Below are 6,029 nucleotides of genomic sequence, written 5' to 3'. Positions count from 1 at the left end.
TCCAAAGATCTAGCCCAACAGAGTTCAAACCTTTTCACCAGAGAGCTAACCCTAGAAGGCAGACAGCTGCTATGGGTGGCTTTACAAGGACTGTAAAGGCATTAACAGTTTTGAAACCCTAAGACCACTGTGAAATCTGGGATGTTATGTTCCAAAGTGAGAAGTTTGCCCTAGGCAGCTGTGCTATTACCAAGCCTGCCGGGTGTTAACCGAAATTCAAAACAGCCTTTCAACAGCCCTAGGTCCTCGTTATTTTTCACATTATAGTTCACATTGCTAAAAATATTCTCCAAACTCTCCCTTTTGGTAATTTGAAAGAGGAGATATTATACTAGGAAATAGCTAGATAGCAACCACCCCCTGCTGGAAGTTCAGGAGGAGCCTGGGAGAAGATGCCTGCTGCCCTGAGTGGTAGCCATCTTGGATTCCGTTGGTAGCTGACTCTCTCCTTCCTGCTAAGACACACTTCAGACAAGAGCTTCTATATCTGTTCTCACCTGAAAGTGACAGGATTTCATACTTCACATATTAGCAGATACCATTTTACTAACACGACCCACACATGAATCCTGTTTTGCCACTTTCTCTTAAAAAATATTTTTTAAAATGGGTCTTGAAATTTGGGATAGAAAATCAAGAATACAGGAAAGAGATGTGATTTCAATCCTTAATCACAAGTGACCAAATTGTCATGCTGGAGCTCACTGCAGTATCGATCCTGATGACTGTTGGGAATGCCTCCCTGGCCATATCAAATTGTAGCTATAATCAGCTACCTGCACAGGAGATTTTATTGGCTATTATGTGCATTGAACACAAAGCAAAAAGAATGAAGAAATAAAATTAATTTTTACTATCTACTCCTAGTAGAATGCCAGAGTTCTGCTGACACTTAATAACTAGTGAGAAATTCATGCCTTTACTTTTCAAAGACAACAACTAGAAAAGGAAAAACCACAGACTCAAGACTTTCTAATAAGTTTAGAACATGCAGATATGTTATGGGAGAGAATACAAATTCTCTCAGTCTACCCAGGCTTGATACCCTTCCACAAGCTTAGTTAGGTCACTTGAAATTAAATTGTCTAATATCTATGAAATACTCCTCTTCCCCTGAACACCTACATAGTCACATAGGTCTTGGATGTTTATGTGATACCTTTCCCCCAGTTCTGAACTCCAATTGCAAAGAAAAAGAATCCTTCCACATTTTTTCTCTCTTGCCCGACCTGTTTACCCCATCAACTCTAGAATCACCTCTAGCACAGCATAGTTAGCACACCTAGATTTTCTCCTTCCCACCCAGTTTACAATGGACAGATTGTCACACTCTACCTCAATTTCCTCATCTTACAAGTGAAGGTAATGGTAGTTCCTACCTTATAATGATCTCTTGAAGATAAAATAAGTAATTCATTTTAAGAGTTTAAAGGGATAGTTTGGGTTCATATTGAGCACTGAATGTCTGTAGTTCTTATCCCTGAGAATACACAGATATACATACCACTGACCAAATTTATGGAAATGCCATTTTTAGTGGATATATCATGATAACTGTAGAACCTGTAATCTAATTACAAGTTCTTTGTGCCTACTCTTATTGTGGTGAGCCCGCCATCATTTCCTCTGAAGTTCTTTGGAGAGGACAGCCTTTGTGAGTCACCCACCTCACTTATAGTTACTTCATCAGTCAATGAGAAACTCACAGGCGTCACCATTGAATCTAAGCTTAACTCTCCTGACCCTGAGGCCAATATCATCATTCTCTGTCTGAGAAAGACTCCAACAGCTAGACAGAGACAGATTGGGGCTCTTACATTAGATGCATAACCAATAATGGTGGCTAGAGATTTTTGAAGTGTGGCTTTCCTGATTGAAGCTATCCCAGGGAACTTCAAAGCATGATAAAAATCTAAACAGAACTGAGCAGCGTGCTCCACCCCTCTCCTCTGCCTTGCCTTCTTCTCTTAGGCTAGGATTTGAAACCAGGCAGATGGCCAATGATTCTGACAGCACGTTTTGACATACTTTTCTATGGCAAGGAGGCTGTAACTCCCACCTGAAAATGGTTGTTAGAATAAACAAAAAATTTATACAGTTGGGAAGATGTCTCAACTTCAGCATAACTACAGAATCAAGCTTATTCCTACTCAAAAATGACTGCTAGGACATTGAATAGTGCCCTCCCCTGCCCTCTCAGCCCTGTAAGTTCACATTCATGCTTTCCACAGGCCCTCAGTGACTCCAGCCAGTAGGTAATTGATTTATTTCTGACAGATGTTTGATTTTGTTGTTGTTGTTGTTGTTGTTGTTAGAGCAAGATCTATACCTCAACTGTTTCTGGTCTTGAAATCAGAGTAGTTCACCTTATAACTTTGGACTTGGACTACATATACATATACTACTTCAAGCTTATAAATGTTTGCTTAATTCTTGGCTTACTCCCTTCAACATCCCTCAGCTCACTAGCACCCATCTCAATTCTTCTCTACCTCCTCACAGGACCTCATGCCTTTCCCTCTTCTCCATCCTTTCTAATTCTAAACTTGCCATTACCTAAGTGGCTATATGGCGGTAAATGATCAGATCCTGTGTGAGCTTCTTAGAGGAGAGATGCTAACGAGAATGTTTGTGCAACATAATCTTAGTAAGAGGAATGAAATCCTTGCTCTGTTCACACTGTCCTAGGTACTGTAGAAGATATAGCAAAAACAACAGGTAGAGGCTTGACTTCAGGAAGCTTACAGTTATTATAAATCTTCTCTAAGGTGCAGCGACTACCACTCTACATGTTCTAAAAAAAATGGTTAGTAAACTCCAGATGAGGAAAATGATAGTATGCTTTCATATGGTGGCAATAAGTAGATGCTACCTAATTCCTTATTTCCCCAACCCCAGCCCAACAAGAGAATTGAGCATCTCCAATAATAAGTGAGTCTTTGAAAACAACCATGAGATCATATGATGGGGTTATCAAATGCATGATTAAATGTTTAAATTAGTGGCTTTTCTCTAAATTGTGAATCTGGAGTCATTATGCAACTTCATGATAAATGGGACAAGTTAAGGCTGTGTCCTTTAAAAAGTTTACATCTGTTTGTTGTAATTCATCAAGTGGCAAAATGCCATTCTACTGGCTCTATGCAACCATTATTTCACTTGGCTCTGTCTTCAGCAGTCTGAATGGTGTTCTCTCTGCTGGACAATGTGTTTATTCACAAAGCTGTAACTGTACTGCAATTACAAGTGTGCTTTTGAGACAGACATAATGTCTGGAAGGAAAGAATATACCCAGAAGAAAAAAAGTCAACCATATATCCTTTTCCTTCTTAACACTTTTCCACCCGCCACACACAAATAATAAATACATCATACTCCTCAGAACATTTTCATAGAAGATGTCTAACTCAAGGTTGAGTTCAAGTGGACATGTTTCCATTCCACATTGCTCAAACATTAATAGGTCTCCATCAGATGCCTCTTCTCTTTGGGAAAACAGAGTGATGCTTCTGCTCATCTTACAGTGCTGAAAGTGGCCCCCCAAATCCTCACTTACAGAAAATGAACTTTTGGGGGGTATAAAAACTAGCACAACATCTGATTCAAGGCATCATTTTGTAATATGGAGAGCCTATGATTTTTAATGGCAGTATAGAAAGTAATTGGAAAAGATTTCTGTGGAAATATTTCAACAGGGATGAAGAGAAGGGTTCTTGGGATACTTTGTGATAAGGATGAAACATGGGAAAGCTGAATGACTGCTCTTGGGAGAAGAGACTTTACCTAAAGGACCTTCTGAGTCCCTTTGTGCTCTAGTGTTGAACAATTCCATACTAAAAATGTGATTCTGTTTTTAAAAAGTACTGTGGTGACCAGATTGTCTAAGGAAATAACATAAAGTGAATCTGAATAAGGAGAGAAGCTGCCTGTCAATCATACTGTAATTTAATAAACGAAATAGAAAGAGAGCTCTTAAGAAATGGTTGGCCGCAGGGTGCAGCACCTCATGAAATTTCTTTCTGGTGAAACCCTCCTGCTTTGCTGAGAAGGTCTCATTTGCTGAGCTTTCACAGTAGAAATAGAGACTCAGCACTTTGCAAAGCCAATTGGAAGTTTCAGTCGTGTCACTTACAAGAAGAATTTGATAACCAATTCAGAAATGAATTGCGCTCCTTTCCTCTTGACGAACAGATCTCACCAAACCCATTTTCACTGTTCCAAGCGTGTGGTCTCAAGTCTTACTTGTTGTGAAGCTCAGATATTCAGTTCTTTCCAAATAGTAAAATTCTGGAGCTTGAGGGGAAGCAAGTAGAGAAGAGTATCTATTAAAAAGCCAAATCATTTGCCTTTTACTTAGTAATAAAAATTAATATTCTAGCAAAAAGGACCTGTGAAAACAGCCTATGTTGAGTAAATTTTACCTATAATTATTTATAGGGCAATAATTATATTAACATTTCTGTTAGTAAATATAGACCATAATAAAAATGAAACTAAAAATAAATAAAATGAGTAAAATATTCTATAAGAAAGTATGGACCTTTCATGACCATTGATCAAGTTAATTAACATCCCTAAACCTTGACCTTTTGGTCTGTAAGTCATGATCAACCTGGCAGTGTATATTTCTCTAGGGAAATTATGAATGTCAAAGGAAGTCCTTTGACTTTTACATTTCAGCAGTGTACATGAAAATATTTTAAAAGCAAAAATATGTTCCTCAAACGGAAGATAGTAAGAAAATTCTAGCCCAGGGAAATTTGAATAGAATTTTGTGCTTGAAATTTATTCTCAAAATATGCAGAATTCCAGACTACAGCTTACTCTTATACCAGGTATACACGGTAGTAAGTTTCTCTAGGAAATTGCCTTGCACTTCCTACAGATCACTCCCTGCTTATATCCCCCGGATTCACCCAATCTGAGCAACACCAAGCACTCTGCTCACTCATCCCTGGGCTACTTGCTGATGTGCTCATACATAGCTGGGGGCATTTATGATATTTCTATAATCTATTTTTTCTTCCCAAAGTGCACTTTTCTGTACTTGTTTCCAATAGAAATTCATCTTGTTTATAACTGAAAACCTCCACAGCTTATGAAGATTGCTTCAAATTGCAATGATAGTTCTGTAAGCTCACCTGTCACCTAGGACTGTAGTGTCCTACCTAACCAGGGCTGCAGTTAAGGAACAACACTACTTCCTCAATGCTGTGTCAAGCAGGCACAAACAGAAGAAGTACCCCAATCACTCAGTCTTCTCACTCTCCCATCTCCTGATGGTGTCTTCCATGGGTCCATTGCTAGAGTTAGGACTGCTAGTCAGTGTCCTAGGCATAGGGTGGAGACAGGGGAGAACAGATCTGAAAGAGCAAAGGAAGAATAACCAGTGGACATAGTGACCTCATTGCTCAAAGCACAGCTCCATTTTTACCATTATGGGTCTCATTGAAAAGGCTCTTATCTGCCAACAAATATCTACTAACAAGGAAATGAAGGAAAAGTGAAAGAAAGGAAGGCAAGCAGAACAAAGGTAAGGTCAGGCACCTGTGACCAAAAGGAGGTAGATTAAAAGCTGCTGAACAAGGCTTTATTGAGATTCGCTTGCAGGCAAGACTCTCCAGTCCAACAGAGCGGGTCCAGGGGAGTCGAACCCAGGCTCATCTGGATTGTAATTTTATTGGGTTTAGGGCAGGAAGGGAGGGCTTGGGACAGGAAAGGGATGTTTTTAGGGTCCCTTGTCCTCCTGGGGTTGGTGGGGGATCTGGCTGAGCTCCATGTCCTTCCAGGATCAGTCAGAAGATCCCACTGATTGACAAGTGGTTATCACTGCTTGTCTATTGGCACCTGATTGGTTGTTGTCTGGTGCTTTGTTCCCTTAGCCACGTCAACCGACCAACACAAAGGTAGAATTAGTCTGTGCCAGGCACTGTACCAAGTCTACTATGAGGGGCCACAAAGAAATTATATATATATATATATATATATATATATATATATATATATATATATATATATATATATTATTT

Source organism: Marmota monax, unplaced genomic scaffold, assembly GCF_021218885.2.
Source record: "Marmota monax isolate L192 unplaced genomic scaffold, Marmota_monax_Labrador192_F-V1.1 WCK01_AAM20220418_F8-fsc00095, whole genome shotgun sequence".
Taxonomy (NCBI): domain Eukaryota; kingdom Metazoa; phylum Chordata; class Mammalia; order Rodentia; family Sciuridae; genus Marmota; species Marmota monax.
The sequence above is the reverse complement of the archived record's forward strand: the minus strand, read 5'-3'. Positions refer to the sequence as shown.